Source organism: Hirundo rustica, chromosome 8 (assembly GCF_015227805.2).
Source record: "Hirundo rustica isolate bHirRus1 chromosome 8, bHirRus1.pri.v3, whole genome shotgun sequence".
Classification (NCBI taxonomy): domain Eukaryota; kingdom Metazoa; phylum Chordata; class Aves; order Passeriformes; family Hirundinidae; genus Hirundo; species Hirundo rustica.
In genome coordinates this window covers 7,807,897-7,828,884 of record NC_053457.1, presented here as the reverse complement: position 1 = coordinate 7,828,884, position 20,988 = coordinate 7,807,897, and the positions used below count along the sequence as shown (strand labels likewise).

General features: G+C 44.1%; 1 long non-coding RNA gene across 1 annotated transcript in view; it reads right to left on the bottom strand.

The window, feature by feature from the left end:
* LOC120755950 (uncharacterized) overlaps positions 1-16,057 on the bottom strand; it is a 49,546-nt gene extending 33,489 nt beyond the window's left edge. The window contains exon 1 of the long non-coding RNA XR_005701948.2: positions 16,011-16,057. This is a non-coding gene — a long non-coding RNA (uncharacterized LOC120755950). The remainder of the gene's footprint in view (positions 1-16,010) is intronic.
* Between the last annotated feature and the right edge of the window lie 4,931 nt (positions 16,058-20,988).

Here is a 20,988-nt window from a genome sequence, read left to right as displayed (position 1 = left end):
ACCATCCGGCCTTGGGGACTTCTGGGGGGTCACACCCACCTGATTTTTGGGCAGGAATCTGCTTTCCCATCACCCTCTCCTGCAGCTTGGCACCGTAGGTCCCCTCTGGTTCGCACTCTGCTTCCAGCACGCGAATCAACAGGAGCAGCACCCAAATGTCACCTCCCAGCCCCTGGACGCCAAACCACAGCCCCGTGACGAACAGCCTGCTCGCCAGGTTATAGCAGGAGCCACCTGCAGACCAGCTGGTGCCCAAGGACTCCAGAACTCCCTGCTCCAGTTTTAATGGCAGCAAACCAGGTCCATTTCCAGCAATCCCTGTGTGCGTTTTGTCAGAAGCTCCTCAAAACCAGCAAATTTCTGTGATAATGTGCTAGACTTGACAAACATGCTTTTTCCCAAGGAATATACGCTTTCTCAAAGAATTTCCAGCTTTCAGGATCTGGAGGAATCCCAGGCCATGCCAGACAAATTAAGGCACGCCTTAGCTGTCAAACACAAGCTGTCAATCCGCACATCCCAGCCGTGGAACCACCTGTGTTCCCAGCCCCTCCAAGGTGAACGCCCAGGCTGCAATCCTCTCCCCCTCAGCCTCTGAATTTTAAACCCTAGTTCTTGCATCCCTTCAGGAACCATTCAGTCTAGAGCCTCAAAGGCTTTTCTCTGGCCAAAGCCTAAGTGCATAAACTTAATTCCAGTGCAGTTCTGCCCTCTGCTCTGACTTCCACGCTTATCTGGCAAGGAAGCGGCATTCCCTTGCAGAATCTCCTTTAGTATCACAGACAGCACCATTACCAGATTAGCAATGCTCTGAGAGGAAAGGATGGGCTGAACTTGATAAAAATCTCTTGTAAACTGGCTGGACTTGATCTAGTGTATTCCACCTTAATACCACTCCTGACAGGTGCTGAGAAGTGTCCTGCAAGAAGCATAATTTTGAACTAATAAGTGTCAAATCTGCTGATATTAAATCAGGAGCATAACAAAGGAAGTGCAGCTGGACCACCCAGCAGAGTCACAGCTAGGTAAAGGCACACATTTTATTCACTGCCCTTTGCCATGCTCCTTCTCACACACATATTAACTGCCCAATCCTTCTTATTATACAAAAGGAAACTCCGGTATTTCCAGAAGAGAATTCAGGCAGTAAACAAAGAAATAGTGCTGGGAAGGAGGGTTCAGCCAAATGCATCCAAGGGACATGTGGGCAAGAAAATGTGGAGGGCAACAGAAACTCTATCATAATTCAGTGAGTTATCCCACCTTTCTCTCTCATGAGATGGCATCTGGATATTTTTAACCCCCTCCCCCCCCCCCCCCCCCCCACAATAACCTACTAAGAACAGAACAGAAAAGTTTTGTGGCTTGCTACAGGAAAAATGTCATCCTCTTCACAATCTCACTGAGAAGGGGTCACTGGCTTCCTTGGAAAGATTACAGAAAAAGGAAAAAATCATAGCAAGGGGGCTGTGTGATACATGAGTACCTAGAAACCCACTGAGAAAACCTAATCCCCTCTAACTGCTGTGCAGAAGCTGAAAGGCAGCCATTTAACCTTTGGACTGCCACAGCTACACAGGCATCCATCCATGTGAAACCTTTAAGTGGTCAAAGCTGCAGCTGGGAGAGCTATCCTACTCCCATGAAGTCTGACCCACTCAGTCCCCAGCCGGAGAATTCATCAATTACAGCTAATAAACACTTTACCAATACAAAAACTTAGCATAATTCTAAATCTGGGAATGTTACTCTTTCTCAGGCGGACAGTTCCTCATCTGAGCAGGCAGTACAAATCTATTTTTCTGCTGTAGAGACACTCACTGCTCCTGGCATGGGAGTAGCTGAAGTAGCTTCTTCTTCACAGCAGAGACATGTTCTAGGAAGGTTGGGATATAATTTTACAGACATAGGCTTGGGTGAATCCCGCCTTCGGCACGGTGTTATGGTAAATATACTGTACATGCCACAGGGAGGGAGAAAGGTTACTTTCCTTAATCTAAAAAGCATGTCTAGAGCAGAAGAGAGCTTATAACATTAAAATCAGAGAGATAAGACTTGCAGGAATGACAGGCACAAAGGCTCTGAAAAGGCTGCCAGCACAGTCAGGCAAATATAAGCACAGTGCCCTCACAATGACCAGCACTATTCCTCACCTAGTGGAGGGGCAAATCTGCGACGGTCACGTGGCAGAACCTGTCTCAGATGGGTCATGTTTGATGACTGTCCCTTTCAGCAAGAATCACAGTCAGGAAATACCCTGAGTTGGAAGGGGCCCACCAGGTTCATTTAAGTCCAATCCCTAGCCCTGCACAAGACACCCCAAGGATGACGCCCCGTGCCTGAGAACATTGTCCAAACACTCCCTGAGCTCTGTCAGCCTTGGTGCTGCCATCAATTCCTTCTGGAGGAAGAACCTTTTCCTAGCACACAACCTAAATTACAGCAAACCAGGTCTTAGCCACAAACATTTTCAAACACTTTTTTTTACCAGGATGTGTGTTCCCGACAGGAGGTCTCAATATTTTGTGAGTGCTCCTCCTGTTCCTGGTGTAAAGCAGCTGAGCCTGGCCAGCTGCCATCCCATCCTCCCGCTCTCTAGTATGCCAACAATATTCTGAGCCATTTGTCATTAAAAGAAAAAAAAATTAAAAATCCAGGAATTTCTTCTGTCTGTCTTCCATAGAGCCTCGCTGTCTCTGGTCCCTTGTTTAGTGCCATGTCCCTGTCTGTTCCTCACTGGACATTTCCAAGCTCACGCCGAGCAAGGCTCAGACTCACTCAGACCTCGGCTTATGTCCATGCACAGCTCTGTGGGGAGTGCAGAGAGAAGGAGCCACGGCCACCCAGGGGCTGCTGAGGGATGAGGGCCTGGGGGAGCTGATAAAAGAGCAATCTGGCTTGCGCACCAGACTGCTCAGGCAGCTCGTACGAGAAATCTGCACCCAGAGAAAGGGTGACCCAAGCTCTCGCATGTTGCGACAGCCTGAGAAAATGTAAAACAGAGAGAAGGGGTAGGAGGAAAGATATAGGGAAATACTAAAGCTTTTTTGCTTTTAAAATGAAGGTGGAACACATCAGAAACTTGATTGTGAAACTGCTGAACAGCTGTGGCATCTGATGAATCAGAGGTTGGCCCCTGGATGTGTACAGCACTCACATGCACACACATTCCCAATACTATGAGGGGTTTCTCCCACTCCTGGGCACTGCAAGTCCTCAATAAAGCAGCTTGAGAGCTCTGCTAAGTACAGGTGGGCTTAAAATACGCTTTAAATTAAACACTTCCCTATATTCCTTGCTGAATCAGAATGAAAATCCCCTGTGTTGGCACAGTCTCAGCTTTACAGATGCAAGAATTATACCAAGGAGAATGAAGTGAGTCTGTAATTTCCAGCAAAACAACAGACTCATAAAGCTATCAAGGGCCACAAACAAGAAGGAGAGAAACAAGGCCAAGATTTTTATCTGTCCTTGAATCGCGGCAGAGCGCAAAGGAAGACACAGAGGAAAACCTTTCTTTTCCCTCCCTTTTCTCCTCGCTTGGCTGAATGAGTGTGTGTCTGCAGCTCCATTCAAATCTGATTATCTCACTTTCAGAAATGAATTCGCCAAGGAAACAGCTGCTTATCACGAGGCTGCAAATAGGATGCCCCCCAGACCACCAGCTCCCAGAACCCCCAGAACCTGGGATGAGAAATTAGAAATGTCTAGGGCTAAAGGAATGTTTGCTCTTCATCAGAGAAGACAAGTATTGATAAGTTTTCACTATGCCAGTTCCTTGCTGCTTTCTTTCTCACACCGCTTGCCCCAAGGTGACCTACATAATTTGAAAATTATGAGAGGGTCACATTCCTATTATTCCACTAAGAACATGTGAGGTTTTCTATAAATACCGCTGCTCAAACCTTTTAACGTTTCTCTTTAACAAGAGAAGAAAAATCATGGCTCTAATTTGAAATGTAAACTGATAATGCCACGAATTGAGATTTTCAATGTAGAGTAGGAAAAAATAGCCACACAACCCAACCAATCAACCAAAAAATAAAAGGAAAAAACTGATAAACTAGGGAATATTTGGATAACTTTTTATATACCTCCACAGCAATGACTAACCACATCAAGCCGAGGGTTCCTGAGGTGTTTTTGCCAACAGGATGAAATTGCATTTCCTTCTGCTGAAGAGCAGCACCAAGACTCCACGGCAGGACTCAGTCAGCTTTGAGCATGGGTAAAAAGCGTGTGTGACTGCTCCCAGCCACACAGATATACCCAATGCCCACTGTTTAATCCTGTTATACACCTGACCGCTGGCCCATCCATTACATATGCAGACACTCTTTGCCAAGCAGGCCCTGCTCTAGAAAGTGCTAAGAGTTATTTACCTTCAAGCCCTTGGAAGTAAATATGCAGAAGCTTATTGAAACATTTCAGTAAATTAGATACGTTTCTAAAAAACAAAAAAAACTCGTTTTTTAGAAAACCCACAAACTACACAGAGTATTTTGGTGCGAGTAGAAGCTAAAGCGACACAAAGAAAGTGCCTGAAACTTTCTTTAGTGCTTACCTTAAGCAATACTACATCCCACAAAATTAGGTTGTTCTGAGGCTTTCCAGCATATTGTAAATTTTTGCATAAAAACAGATTTCAAATGACACACTAAGGACTGATTTGGAAGTATGGAGCAGTCACAGAACACAGACTTGAATGGTGGCGTCTAGTGAGCACAGCTTGAAGTTGCTTGTGAAAGTGGCCTTAAAGGATAACTTCCTCCTGTTGTGAACAGGTCAAAAAGATAATGAAGAAGTGCAGTGAGCTGGGGAGAAATGAACCTTAGAATTCCAGAAATATCTTGGCCCTAGACCTGTAGTTCAGTGCCATGGACAGGCTCTGTTCCTTCGAGTGCTGACACGGGGAGGACATGACATGGAGACTGTGGGCCTGATATTTCTGAATCTAAGAGATTTTAGCCTGCTAGCAGCTGCTATTTTTTCCCAAGGGAAAAGTTCTCAAGAAAGCTTCTTCTCAAAACAATCTTTCTCCAGGTGGTGTTTTACTGTTTCACTAGTTTCACCAATGGAATTAGAGAGGAGTCATTTCTAGTCACTAATCACGTTAAGTGGGTATCAGAACACCTTACAAAAGGTGGTAAGAATTAGGCAATAAAGCCTTCTATACTCTTTGCCTTCTGAAATACTTGGAGTCTTTCATCTTTCTTTCATGTCCAACAGTGATAGGGGACTGCTTAGGTGAAAGATCCTGTTGTGGAATTTAGTATGTCCTGGACAAGCAACGAACCCTTCTCCTCAGCCCAACACGTGGTACTCAGATGATGGATTACATGACTTTTGTGCTCCTAAAAGAGCTATGTGATTCCTTCTGTCCCAGGCTGACAGGATTAATGAAGTCTGGACAGGAGCTCTCACTGGTGAAATCAAGCAGCTGCCCTCTCCCTTCCTCCCAGAATGAGTCAGGATTATTTTTTGTTCATTTGTTTCACACTGTCAGACACTGCAACACTGCTCAAAACCACCAAGAAAAAGAAGAAAATGAGAAATAAGCAACAACAAAGCAAACTTCGGACTTGCAACTTAAATACTGAAGGGGAACTGGAAAAGCTAGAGGGAAGAGCAAACTTCAGTGTTGAGTACTGCTGTTTGTCTCCCTGTATAAGGGGTGTCACCAAACCATCAGAGATGCTCAGTGGTTTGCCCCAGCCCCATCTTTGCTGAGCTCATGGCTCGATGCTGTCAGGTTCTGGTCCCACACCAAGGAGGGAGCGTCCTGCCTCAGCATCCATGGCTTTTGGGGGGCAGTTACCTTCCTGCCCTCTGGTGAGGCCAAGGGGAAACCAAAAAAGGGCCAGACTAATTCCTGATGCTGCTGTACGGCTCAAGAAGCATCATTTATCAGTTTGGGCAAGCCAGTTACCCTGCCAGTCTCAACAGCAGCCTGTCAGCCGAGCGCTGCCACTCCCAGCGGAGCACAGAGCTGCAGAAGGGTCACAGCTCACTGCGCACCCAGCTCCTGCTCTGTGGTACTGAAATCACTGTCCCACAAGGAGAGAGAACAGGAGAAATCAGAGCAACACCCTGCTGTGGATTGCTGCCTTCAGACACGTGTGGCTGCCCTATCCCCAAATCTCGGGGTTAATGAAGAGACGCCAAAGGATCTGAAGGTGAATCGGGAACAGAGAGATTGATTTTGCAAACTGCTGGACTGAACTCTGGATTAAATGTGAGCCCAGAGATAAGCAAAGTAGGCCCTAAAGCTGTGGCACCCTTCTGCTCCTCCCAATCTCCAATTTCTCTTTTTCTTCTGCTCTGCAACAGATTGATAAGAATTACTCAATAATCACCTGGGCTTCAGCCTTCAACTGACAGAGAAGACCTTATCTCTGTCCTGGGAGTAAATTCTCCTGGGTTGTCCTTTTTCTAGTTTTTCAACTATTTGCTCTGAACTTTAAGAAGAGAACATCAGAACATCACAATCCTAGTATAAAATCTTCTCTCATTTCATAATAATCAGGGGGAAATGTAGTAATCAATAATTATATTCAATAAGCCTCTACTGTGTATAAGATTCTGCACTAGATTTTATACCTCACTGAAATTTTTTATGCTTCTGTTCTCAATCTGTTCTGAGAAGTTATAGTTCTCTGTTTTTCTGCCTTTTTTTTTTTTTGTTTAGTTAGACCTCAGCCACTTCAGCACAAGATCCCCAAAGCAGCCCCCAAACCACAGAAGTGCCCAAAGATACGTGTAATGATATATACATTTATATATACACACACACAGAGACAGGTACTTCAAACTAGAGTTATAATTAGCTCTCCCATATTTGGGGAGGAAAAGAGGAATATTACTAAACTCAGAGGCACTAAATAATTGGTAAATCACAAATATATACCCTAAATAAACCAGGCTCTAAACCAAACTCTACCATTCCCTTTGAAAGAACTGCCCCTCAGAACAACAAGAAAATGGCATTTCAGGCTCCAACTCTTACTTCAGTTTAAAACAAGTCCTTATCAGTAGAAAATGAAAGAAGTTATTTTAATAGATAATGAGTTTCAAGGTGAGCACCTTACCCCTGGCACTTTTCAATTAAGAGTGCAGGACTTGCATGCCTTGAGAATACCATTACTGACAGCGCTGTTCTAATATATTTTTAGAGGATTGCCCTCAGGGCTCCTGTGTCTTCAATCCACATCCTCCTCTCTTCCTTCCGAGGTTCCTGCTGAGTTTCTGACAACCCATAATATTTCAGCTGCTCTCATCTTTTCCACCTCCTTCCCAGCTGAAACTGAACAAACATTTTTTAACCTACTTTATTGTTTTTCTCCCAGCTGCAGGCCCCACGTGTGGCCGGGCTGTTTGAGCATCATCAGGACGGGTGGTGCTGGTGGATGGGTGTTAGCAGACTGGCCTGGAGAATTCTGTCAGTGCTGTCTGAGGGACTGCACACGGATTGTTCAAGCTTCAGGGGTGAAAAACCGGCAAAAACCTGCGTGTGAGCAAACACCAGCCCTCCTGCTCTACACCAGGTACAAAGTCTGGGATTGCTGAAAGGAGATTTTGGGGAACTTCGGTCTTGCTGCTGCTTACAACAACCAGCTTGAGGCCAAAACCGGATTTGGACCGACACAGGGCACAAGGTTGTCAGTCCCTACCTGTTTCACACGTTCAAAACAAACCTCTGCAATGTTCAGAGAAGAGTTCCTACTCACCATCCCATACGGATTCACACTGCTTTTCATTCCTTTCCCTTTCTTCACAATAGATAAATACAAACAAAGCAAAAGCTTCCCTAATTAAATCCAACATCTTGTCACAAGGATGAGAAGTTCCAGGTTGCAGACATTCCTGTTCCCACTGACAGCTGTGCTATGATGATTATTATTAATAACTGCTCCACATATGCTTCAAATAGCACACGAGCACTGAGCAGGCAGCACAAAGACATTATTTATTTCTTGGCTCATGTTAGATTTATTGTGTTAAGTGTTGCTTTGTAATTCATCTACAGCTCCTGAAAACTCTACCACCCTTTTAATGTGGGGAGAATGTGGCTCCTATGAACCAGGTGTGAAGGTTATGAAGTGTGTAATGAGAGCCAGTGTTTACAAAGTGCAGCAACGAGTCCCCTCTTCACCACATGCCTGTCACAATGGGGAGTTTACAAATCCCTGGATCTTTGTCAAAGGACATGAGACCCAGTTTTTATTGCATATGTCACCTGCCATCGTTGGAAGGAGCCAGTGATGTGTCTGGACAGATAAATCACTCATATGAAATTAAGGAAAAACAGCACCTTCCCAGTTTCTATTAACACAGAACAGTGCTGCTTCACCAAAACCACCCCACCGTTGGGGAGAAAAAACATTTCTCCAGAGCTGATTGAAAAAAAAGATTAAGAGAAAAGCTCAAACTTGCTTTAAAGAAACCTTTAAAGAGGGGATTGTCAGGACTGTGCTCTGATCCTCCCTTTTGATGCAGGTGGACTGAGAGATTTATATCAGGGGGCTGCAGAATCTGAGTCCATCAAGCACCTCAGCTCTTGCCCAGAATCCATCTGAATGGGTTGCTGCAGAGGGATGGTTTTATTTCACACCTTTCCCTCTGCATTTCAATGGTTTGTGTTTACTGAAAGTTCAGCTATGGGAATGTCTGGAGCTTTAGGTAAAGTTCCTTCATTGCCCAGGCCACCACAGGGAAAGAGAATCTCAAGATAAAGACAGCGGGAGTGAAGACATCTTCCCTGTGAGGAGAAAATGAAGGGAGGATCCAGTCTCACTGACTTTAGGATGTGAGAGCATCATTTCCCATTATTCTAGCTCCTCCCTCTCATAATCTAGAGGCTGCTTACTTATACACACACCTGAGGCTCAGATGCAAAAAAGTCCTTTAGGATGACTAAGATCACTAACACCTTCTCAGGCGTCGTAAGTTTACAGGTCAGTATCCAGGGAGATCATCGTTGTATTTACGTGTGGCTTGTTAGAATGCCCAGATAAAAATATCTACAATTCCATCAGTTCATGTTTGGTTTTGCATCCCCTAGTCTTTCACACAGATAATGCAAACCCAAGCAAGGGTACACCATGAACTACTGGATTATGGAAACGATTTTAATTTGTGAGACTGTAACTACAAAGTGATTTCTACTACATTGGATTATTCAAAATCATTCAGATGAAAGTCAGAGTTTCACAGATCATCCTTTCTAATTCCTGTCTCTTCTAGAAGGTAACAATTACAAGAAAATCCAATGAGGTGTTTCTGATACGTAAACCAGCTAAAAGCGGTTTTCCCACATGATTAAGGTAGCAGCAGCCCCCAGTGATGTCCAGAGATAACTGGTGACACAGACAGGAGGGAGACAGCCAAAAATGAGAGCCTCTAATAGCTCACTGAATGCATGGGAGCTGTGCATCCCTGCGCTTGCAAATTAGCTGCTTCAGAATTTCGAAGGCAGCTCGAAAGATTCAAATGACAAGTATGCTCCCATCTGGTGAAAAAATTCCCTTTCAAAGGAGAGGAGAATCATGCTGTACTGACCAAAGTGCCTTGCCAGTAAGACTTCGAAATAGCAACACACAATTTTCTCCAGCTGAGAGGAAAACTGTTTGGGAAAAGCTTCCAGTCACAGGTTTGAAAACCTCGGCAGGCTCACTCAATGCAAAACCCCCAGAATTCATGAAAAAGCAATCCACATGACCCCAAAAATTCATCCTATTAGCAAAATCCACGTGTAATAGAACTACCATCTCGCATAGAGTAACTAATGAACAGCAGACTTCTCTTTTCTCAAATCCAGATCTTTTTTACAGAATAATATAAAAATAATTTATCCTAAGAATAATTTTTGTTTTCTTCTCTCAGCTCAACAAAAAATAGTTCACCTCAAACAAGGCAAGTTTGTTCAAGAATATGGAGACAAACTTTTATAAATTTTAAGTAAACTTATCAAATAAAAGTGACAGGATGTGATAAATATTTTTTCATCATTTATTACAAGCTGATCAATAGGTATATCTGTAATGTTTGTATTTTATTCCAGAGGATATCCAATGTAGATAATTTCAATCAATAAGGTTTCCTTAATGTCAGAGCCATTCATTACATGCTGGCTCCTATAATTGGGAAATTACTCCTTTTAAGCTAATTAATTGGAAAGCTTACAGTGATAATATAATTGAAGCAATGCATATGAAATAAATGGTCTGATCAACATAAATCCCCTATCAATAACCTATTAATACATCATCTATACAAGCTCTTAACCTACAGCTGGCATCGTTCTGCAGGATGGAGAACAAGGCAAAATTAATGGCAAAATCATCCCAACTATTTTAATGACACGAACAGCAGTGGTTCTTCGGCCAGTTATGAGCTTCCTTTTTCTAGACATCCACATTCCCACCACCCTAGTTGCACTAGAAAGATTTTGGAAATACAACTTCAGCGCTGGGGAACAAGAGAGGTCAGAGGTCTAAAGATTGGTCCCACCTAGTTTTATTTCTCTTGCAGAATGATCAAAAACTTCTGATGTTAACTGAGAAGCTCAACTCATCACTTAAGCTTGGAGATTTAGAGTAAAATACAATACCTCATTATACATAGCATGCATTATCTTTTAATTTTAGCCCAAAATATATGAGCAGGAGCTGCTAACAATTTTTAATTTTAAGTGCAGGAAGAACTGTGGCAACCACCTCATCAGGTCTGCACAAGAGTATGAGGAACGCTCCCCAGCAATTCCTACACCAAAAGGACTAAAGTGTGGCTGAACTAAAAGCACTCCTCTTAGAAAGCAAATTCTTATTTAAAGAGTGTGAGTAGCGATCAACAAATCACTTTCCTCAATAAATTACTGTAGCAGTTAATTAAAATGTGTCCCTTATGTTCAGTTTTCTTTGGCATCTAATGTGTAGAGAGCAGACTTTGTTTTATCTTGCGTTACAACCAGGCAAAGTTTGTAAGGTCTGGCGGTAATTTTTCTCTACAAAAATGGATGGAAACTGGAGGTACCTTTCTAGTACGCTGCCTGATGCTTCAATTTAAAAAAAAAAAAAAAAAAAGGCATAAACCTTGGTTCTCCTCCACCTTCTGCTGGTGGCTGGTGCCTGGAAGGTTTTTGTGCTGCAGCTACCACACGTGTCACAACTTGCTCCAACACCTCTTCAATCACAACCACCACCTGCCCTGGCTGGGGTGCTTTAGTCCAGGAGTCCCAACACATGCTGCCATCACACCTTCATTGTGTGGTGCAGAGAGATCCCTCTGTAGTAAATACAAAAGCTCTCCCATTTTCCCCAGTTTTCCCTCCACACTGCATATGCACTTGACAAAAGATGCCTTGTTATCTTCTCCTTGCTACTCTGAACAGGCTGAACTCTGCACACTCTGCCCAAAGGGTAAAGATTTCAAAAGAACTGTGGGAAGCAGGACAAAAGAATCTTTTTGGTTTCCAGCAGCCCAGCTCCTCCTATGGACTCCTTTTTCCTCCTCCCTGCCCTCAGGTTACATAGAGTCCCTCTCTGCACAGAGGGAAATGTTGACTCTGCCATGTCCAGCTGTGTGCGAGGGCAGGAGGAATCGGCACTGCAGGGATGCCCCAGCCCACCTGTGGAGCCTCTCCCGGGCAGGGATGGGTGCTCATCCCTGTCCTGCCCTCCCAGCTGTTCTCCCAGCCCCAGCAGAGGCAGGGAAGGCAGCCCAGCACCCTGGGCAACTCCAGGCTTTGCTGTGTCTGGAACCTGCCCTGAAGCCACCCTCATGCAGATTCTCTGATGTCAAAGGGCCAGAGCTGTGCATGTTGGGGCAAATCACATTAGTACAGAGAATTTCTATATTTATAACCTAACAGTGGCAAATGAAGTGCTCCAAGGTCCCTGGACTCACATGTCCATCTTCTGGAATTACTTGTCATCGAGGTGTCAAAGCCAGGAGCATCAGGATGACAGTTTGCTAAAATGGGCAAGCTAAAAGATTCTGCTAAGTTAACACTTGAATAACTTATGAACCACTCATTTTAATATTTGATTTAAGTTTTAGGGAGTAGATCACATGTGGAAGTGCAGGGCCTGACAATAAACAAAGGAGTCATTCACAGGGCAAAAGCTTTAAACCAAACTTGCAGGCTGTCTCGTGTTCTGAACCCGTTCCTTCTACAACTGGTTTGAACACACACAGGTCCTGGGCATCTCCTACACAGGAACAGCCAAATACAAGACAGCTCTGTGATCCAGACGTGCTTTTGGTTTGTACCATTGTTTTGTTTGCTGCAACAAAAAAGGAGGTTCATCCATTACTCTCAACTTCTTGCTGCCATATCTCTGACAGCTGCTGCTGAACTGGGGGGACCTCACTTTTTCTGGCAGAGCTGTTTGGAGGAGCCTTTCTTGTTTCAACCAGAAGAAATGGCTGGGTTAGCCAAATGGAACAGGTCTGACAAGCATGTGGGACTGCGAGAGGGTGCCTGGGATACCTCACACCATGGGTGAATGGTTTTACCTATGCCTGGGCCCTTCTTTCCCATCAGACTCCGTGCAAGCAGCCGCTAAAACACAGCTGTGGCATTAACAGGCAAGAATTAAGTGGAACTATCCACACAGCTCCTGTTAACTACACGCCCTCCCTGAGCTTCCAAAAGAGTTTATAAAAGTCCAGAGGAGTTAGGAATACCAAAAGGCATTTTAAGAGGCAGAGCCCAGAATGACTCATATTAAGAGAAAAAGGGATGCAGCAGCAATCTCTCCCCTGTTATTTATGTCCTTGCAGTCAGGTTTCATCCAGCTCAGCCTTTACTTGGGTGATGATTAACACTTATTTGTGGGTTCCCATGGAGAAATCATCCTTTTTCCATTTCTTCCCAGCCTGGCTTTGCTCTTCTCTCCTCTCACCATGGCCTCAGCCTCTGTCAGGCTGCTGACTGAGTGCTCCTGCCCTGCGCTGTACTCCCCAGCCACCAAAAGCTGCTCATTGTGGAAGAGCAGTGTTCTCCTTTCTGAGAGCCCAGAGAGCCAGAAGTGCAGAAGCTGAAGAAGGAAAACAGGCAAATATTTCCTCTGCTCTCTGGTCACCTCCTTTTCAAAGGGATGTAACTCAGGCAGTTACAGTGAAGGGAAGTCAAAAAGCCACTACCCATCATATGAACAAGAGATACAAACCACAGCCAAATTCTTAATACTCCCAGTGAGAAATTCTAGGCACTTGTGCATTGGGTTATGGCAACATGGACAGGAAATAAAAGATACTTAGCAAGCTCCTATTAGAAACATGGTATTTTCATCAAAAGGCCTTAGGCTCTGCTATGAATTTTTAAATATATTAACAAATAAGATTTTCTTCGCTATTTAGAGAAGAAGAAACAGAGGTCAGAACAGTGTGTAGATAAGAACACAACTAAAGACAGAACAAGTGAAATTATGGTACAAAAAAAGCTGGGAAAATGCAGGATACAGACAGAATCCCATTGTCTTCAACTTTCAGGTCTCAAAAATACGTCATAATAAAAACTCCATGAGTCAAAAATATCATAAACTTCTTGAAGTACTCACCTCTGCTCATTCCTGCCTTTCATAATTTAAAACACACTGTATATGAGAAGCTGGCATCCCAAATTTCATTTTATGGTACGACACAATGGATCAAAATGAAGTATTTCAGAACAAAAAAGGAAGAAATCATAGAAATGAGAAAGCCGTAGTTAGGTCAGTTAACATTCCAAATAATTGGTTTGAAAAAAATCTCTGAAAGCAGCCAGCTCCTGACAGTTCAGGGGTTTTTTAACACAACAAGATTTTTCTAAATAAAAAACTACTCTTTTTATTATTTTTTGACTGCTTGACTTCAAGAAAAGCTCATTTTAAGCAGATTATATTGCAATTAGATCTAATAACTTTTGGAAAGCATGGAAAAAGACCTACACCACTGCACTCTGAGGGAGACAGGTTTGCCTTAGACCAGTGAATTAACATGCTTCAGTAAGTCCATTCTCGTTTGTGAGGAAATGGCTGATATTCCCTGCAATCAGACCCTGCATGACCCTTAGTAAATAGAATGCAAGTAAAAGATTAAAAGATTTGCCCTTGCAGTGTCGATTTCTAAGCAGCATTTTTCACTGTCACGATGCAAATTCAGTGTCAAGGCAAGTGTTCCGGGATGGATTCAGTTACGGGACTCTGATTTGAACTTTTGGCTGTGGCTGCAGGTGTTCCACTCGAACAGGATGTCTGAGATCCTACAGTGCCTGCGTGTACAACCAAAAACCTGTAGGCAAGCTGGCCAACAGCACAGCCCCATTTTCCACTGGCTGTACATTCCTGGTTGGGATCTCCCTGGATCTGATAAAACATGGGGCAGATTATTTTTTTTTGTTTTTCTAAAATGTATTTCACCCCAAACACGCCATGTACAGCATGAGATGACAACATCCTTGAAGATATTGTTCTGCACAGAAGGATTTGTGACTCATCAAGAAAGGTGAGATCTGCTGAATATATAATGCCAATTCTGACAGGAAATCTATGTTTCCTCTAAGAGCCAGAGTATCAAATTAGCAAAGACAGCACAGTTCCAGAAAACTGCAGCTCAGCAGCTAACTTATGCAAGTGATGAACTTGGCGTAAGTGACCTGAAAATTCCACCTCCTGAGAAGCTCTCACATCTGTAATAAAACCAGAGTGATTAAGGTGCCTGGCTCTCCCTGACTGTACATCACTGGGGCAGGGCAGTGCTGGGGCAGATCCACCTGGATGTGCTGGACCTGCTCTGCATGTGCAGTCAAATGGGGTGGCACAGCAAAAGAAGGCGTTGCAAATGCCCATGCACCTCTTGACCTCTATTTTTAAATGCCAGCAATCAGCAAGGATGGTAGTACTATGGCTTTGCCTCCACCTTCACAATACAGCTGAAAAACCACAAATGATGGGGAATTTCGGCAGGTCCTGTAGTGGTCTGTGTAACCACCGCAAAGGAAGGACATTGGCAGCTCAGGGCTGGTATCCAGCCAGCTGGTACATTACCTCAGACCCCACAGATGGTTTCAGTTCTGCAGCTACACAAATGACAATCTTTCCCTTCCAGCCTGCAGTCTCCAAACAGACTAACTTACCTTTTCTAAGTATTAATGAAGTGTTCCGCTCATCTAATGAAAGCAAGTTTTCTCTACTGAGTGAGCTGGGGCCTTGGCAAGCCAAGTAGTGCAAGATTTTGCAACTCCTACCAATGTTATTTAGTGCTGTTCCAGAAAGTGCTCACTGACTGAGAGCTTTCTGGTGAGCTGGCAGAAACCAAATTGCCAAAAATAATTTTCCCCCAAGGGAACAATCCACTTTGATATGTTTTTCTATTTTGAAAAATATAACAAGTGTTTCAGAATTGCCACTGATTCTTAATGTGCTGGGCTGTTATTAAAGAACCAGCCTCAGATTTCAGCTTGACGTTCCTTGTTAAGAAATCATTTGCCTTGAAATGCACAAAAGCATATTATTTAAGTGAATTACAATGTAACACAACACAAGTATATACATACAGTATCCATTAACCTCAAGATACTTTAAAACTCTGAAGCAGCAAGATACAAGGCACAACAATAAGAATTGCAGGATTTTCAGGAATCCAGAAAGAGAATAAATAAGGAAAAAGAAAATTAAGTTTTAGGACAGCTCACACATGTTGTTGCAGCAGCTCTCTTGTTAGAGGGTAGGAATGAGCCGAGACATAGACTTCTTGTTTATCACAGCATGAAAAGGGGCCTGGTTTATTCCTCTTTACAGCTCAGCCATCCTGACTCCAACCATTCACTGACTCTGGCTGCAGCAAGCTCCTGCTGTAGGTGTCCCTGGCAGCCTCTGACTGCTGGTTATTTCCTGCTGAACTCTGACTGCAGGATCAGCGTGCAGACTCTGACTGCAGGCTTTTACCCAGCTAGACTGTGACTGCAGGATCCAACAACAGGCTCTGACTGCACACCCAGACTGACCTCAGAGCAGAGATTCTCTCACCTCAGGAGGATCCTTCTTCTTCACGATTGTTCTGTTCATGCTACTCCTCACCACCTAACCTCCTCCCTTTTATCACCCTTCTCTTTATTGGATACAACTGTGACTCATCAGGGGTGAGGCTGGATTGGGTAATTAACACAGCTGTTACTGATCAGGGACAAGGTCACCTGTACTCCCTTCTCCCACAGACATGATTGATTTCATGCAGTAGAAGTTGTCCCTGCTTTCAGCTATTAACACGAATAAACAAGCACAGACCAGGGAAACAAACCCAAGGGACCTTCAAGGGGTCATTGGGCATCCCTAGGGAGCAATGTCCCGTCACAATGCCTTCTGCTGGCATGCCATGCTCCAATGCCCTGAGGCTTTCATGCCAGTTAAGTCAGAGATTTGTCACTGCCTCTCCGTGCACTTCATCCTCAGCTCTCCGTTTCCCAAACAAAGGTGTCATGGCTGCTGTAGCTGGAATTGACCTGGGCTATGACTCAGCCTGTGGTGATGGGATCTCTGAGGAAGACTTTTCACACAGTGGTTCTCCCCTGCTACAATAATTCCCAAGTTCTACATTTCCTCATGCCACGGCTGCTCAAGAGCAGTGAGTTATGTATGATGTTTGGAGGCTGAGGAAGGAAATGATCAGTCAATCCAGCAGGTTCCAGTCTCCCACCTGGGATGCAGGAGCACTTCAGAGCATTTAGGAGACTGGAAAAGTTGCTCAGTTTGTGCCCAAGCAAACCTGAATGTGGCATTGATCAGTAATTTACAGTCACCCAGGCCTACTCTGTTGGTGCTGAGAAGGTGTTTCTGTTTCTCAAACACTTCTCCAAGTATTTGTCACCCACATTATGGAGTAACAATGACTTTCCAGGCAATTGAGAGAACAGCTAAGGCCAGCACTCCTGAAAGCTTAATGATTAAATACACAGTATGTTCTTACTTTCTTGTGCGTCACACGGTTTACGCAGTTCATCTGCACAAAGGACAAAACCCTAACAAACTTTGGTTTATGTTTCCCAGGTAACCAACACCTGCCTGAACTTCAGTGTTCACGCCTAGAACAAAGCAGTCATTACGTTGTACTTATTTGTGGTAGATTTTCCTAGGTGCCAGGGAATGCCCTCTCCTAACTTTGAGTTTTTCATTGTGTAACTTTTTGAATATGAAATATCTTTTATGCACCTGGGGTTTTGAAATATTAAGCTCTGACAAAAAGAAAGTTTCATGGGGAAAAAAAAATCAAATTAGAACCACCTCTTTTTAATGAACCAAGTATATGGCTGTTTCTCAGAGTTTTCCATAGAGAAAGAACTGAGGTCTTGGGTGAGAGGAGAAGCAACCAGAAGTGTCAGCAAAAAGAACACACTTTCTCCTCACTGCAATTTCAGTCTAATTATGTACCAGAAAATCATTCATTTCTCAGTACTGTTAGTTAGCAAAAGAAGCCAAGTAGATTATCAGTTAATTCTATGGGATTGCTAACATTACCTCCCTATGCCAACATGGGAAAAGTCTCCCAATTCCAAAATGCTCATATACCCAAGCACATGGAAATATTTACGAATATTGAAACCTTAGAGATTTCCTGGCTTTAGAACATCACCTGCAAGTGAGATATTCTATCACATTCAATAAAAGGAAGAATCAACCCCAGCAATGCTCTATTCACCAGTCAGGTGATAGATTCACCCTTTTCACTCCTCTCCTGCAGATATCCAGGTGTTCATGTTCATGTTCAGTCTTACATGTATTTAAATAAGTCTGCTCCCTTTGAATGTTACTGGTGGACTTTTTTTGCCCAAAGTTCGGCATCCCCTCTGAGTGTACTGCACGCCCATGGACAAGATACAGAGGTGGTGCCACTGAAACAAACAGAAATAAAATAACACGATTACAAACCATGTGTCAGCTAATACCGAGCAGTCCATCCTTTGCTCTACTTTTCAATAACAACTTGTACTCCGCCATTTTAGACAAAGGAGATGGAGAAGAAAACAAACAAACAAACACAAAAAAAACCCCAAAAAACCCCAAAACAAACAAACACAAGCAAACAAAAAAAACAACAACAAAAACATCCTAGGAATCCTCACTCAAAACTGGTGCTTAATATAAACTCCCTAATCTCAAACTACCTGGCCAGATCATCCTGCCAGAATGCCCTGCCCTGTGTGGAGACCTGGAAAAGGGACTTGCTGTTGATCTGTTGATCCACACATCAAAGCACAGAGCAGAGAGAAGCTGCTCTGAGGTACAGTGGGAAGTTTTTCTAAAGATCAGGACGCAGCTGGGATGGAAGCACTGAGCAGGAGTCTGCAGTCGCACCGCCCGCCTGCCAGGCAATCAGAGCAGTCGATAAACCAATACCCTGCCTGACTCATCCCTGCCCATTCCCCATCCCCACCGCCTGGTTTGCAGATACTTTGTATGCCCTGAATCGCCTCGCTGCTTGAGCGACTGGGCACAGAGTTAACAAAACTGGAGCGCGAGTTCCTGCAGCTCTGTCTCTGTGAGGAGGCAGAAGGAGGAAGCAGAATGCAGAATGCACAGATAATGCTGTTGCCTTACCGTGGGCCTTTCTCAAAGCTATTGATTTTCTGTCACAGCTTTTTACTGAAATCACAGCGTGGCCTTCTGGCTGACTGAGATGCATTTTTGTGTACACATGCTCCCTGGTGTGTCTATATTATCACATTATCCTCACATGCCAATTCTCAGCATCCCTGTCACCACTAGAAGCTGACATACAGGTTTCCTTTATAAAAACATAAAGCTGCAATAAATCCCAGTCTAGCTTAAACTAAACCCATTGCTGCTGATTCTTATTCATAGTACCTTATTCCCAGCATCAAAATTCTCCCTCTCCTTGTTTGTCTCTCTTTGAGGGAAAATGCTGTTTACTGAGAAGCCGTGCCAAAGCTCTAATTAGCACATGTTGCACGGGACAAAAAGCACACCAGCAAATAGGCCTGTTTTAAGCCTATTTTTAAATCATATTGCATTCAAGACATGCTCCCTCTGTTGTGCAGGCCCGCACAGTCACTTAGGGCTCACTGCCTGCTTCAGATGCTGGCTGTTTCCCAAGTTTTCCCTCCCTCCTGTCTTATTCTCTTCCTATGGAGACAACAAAAGACCTACTTCCACAATCAAGAGAGGCTCCTTGCTGAGTCAAAAGAATGAGCCCTAGCTAGAGGAAAATGCTCTCAGACACAGGTGTGCAAGCGACATCATAATTACAGTCAGAATAGATGGCCTGCAAATTGCCTGGCATTTGTAATTAACAGTGCTCTCTAATGAAGACCACTCTGTGTGCCATTACCACCTAATAATGCTTCATAGCTGCATGAACAAAGCTTTATTTCACCGAGAAAATGAGGATCAAATATTCACAGAAGTATTCTACCCTAGAGTGCAAGCTCCTCGAGTCAAGGATTGTGGGTTATTTAAATATCAATCAAAATGAAATTGTTCTTAAACACTAGTTTACCGCTGAGATACAGGCCAAGCTGACGGAGGCGGCATCGTGGAAATCTTTCCTGGAACCCGGTGAGATGCATCTGCAGGTCCTGAGGGAACTGGCAGAGGACGTGGCTAAGCTACCATCCATCCTATTTGGGAAGCCATGGCAGTCCAGTGACGTTCCCACTGACTGGAAAAGGGGAAATATAAGCCCCATTTTTAAAAAGGGAATAAAGGACAACCTGGAGAACTACAGGCTGGTCAGGCTCACCTTGGTGCCCAACAAGATCATGCTAAGTCACATAGGGACATAACTGGTGGCAGCCACCACGGCTTCACTAAGGTACCTGACAAATGTGATGGCAAACTGTGACAGAGTTATAGTGTTAGTGGGCAAGGGAAAAGCAGCTGATGGCATCTACCTGGGCTTGTGGAAAGCATTTGACACTGTCTTGTTTGATGTCTCTGTGTCTAAACCGGAGAGATATTGATGAGAAGAAAGGATTAAACCCAGAAGATTTGGCGAGCAGGGAATAGTTTCACTCAAGGTGACCTTGCAGCTGGGAATGCTAAGGATATGAGTGTGGGACAAACTAGTATTTAGAAGAATGAACCAAGCCTGAGAGAGCCTGTTGTCCCCATGACCCTCTGCCTCCTGGTGTTGCTGGCGAGGCACTGAAATAAATCTGTTCTTTGTACTGCACCTGGGGCTTGATACTTGCCCTCTGCATGTCGATTCACACCCCCATGGATCAGAGGTGTGCATAAGGAATTGGCTGGATGGTCACACTCCAAGAGCTGTGGTCAATGACTCAAAGGCCAAGAGGAGAACAATGATAAATCCCTTCCTCAGGGATTGGCACTGGAGCAGCACTGATATCTTTGTTGGTGACACTGATAGTGCGATCAGTGCATCCTCAGCAGGTTTGCTGATGATCAAAGTGGTGTGGTGTGGTGGGATGGACACACTGGAGGGGACAGATGCCATCCAGAGGGACCTGGATAGGCTTCAGAACTGGGTCTGTGTGAAACTCATGATGACTGCTTATGCCTGGAGACAGGAAAGCTCTTCATCAAGCTCCTCCTCTCCCTAGCTCAGCTTGGACTTGATCTGAAGCTTAACTGATTCTGTGAACTACGTCAGGAAGGACAAGAGGCCCAGTTGCAGCAGCTAGCACAGGTTTTATCTCAGAGTCTGTAAGTCACTTTGCAGAAAGTGTGAAGCACTTCTGGATTCTGCTGGTGCCAGAGAATCACCATTAATGCCAGTTTTTAATGTACCCAGGGTTAATAGAAATGAGGAAATTCCAGTGCAAGGATATTAGATATTTGCTCATTTCCAATTCAAATGTTATTCTGATGAGGTCAGGGCCTAATTGTACAAGGACTCCAGGGATAATGATAAAAACATGCCCCCATTTCTTAAGAAAGAATGATAGCCACGATTAACATTTGCATCACACTTAGTGTCAAAGTATCCCCGGGCACTTCCCAAAGCACATCTCGGCCCCGAGGTGGTCGC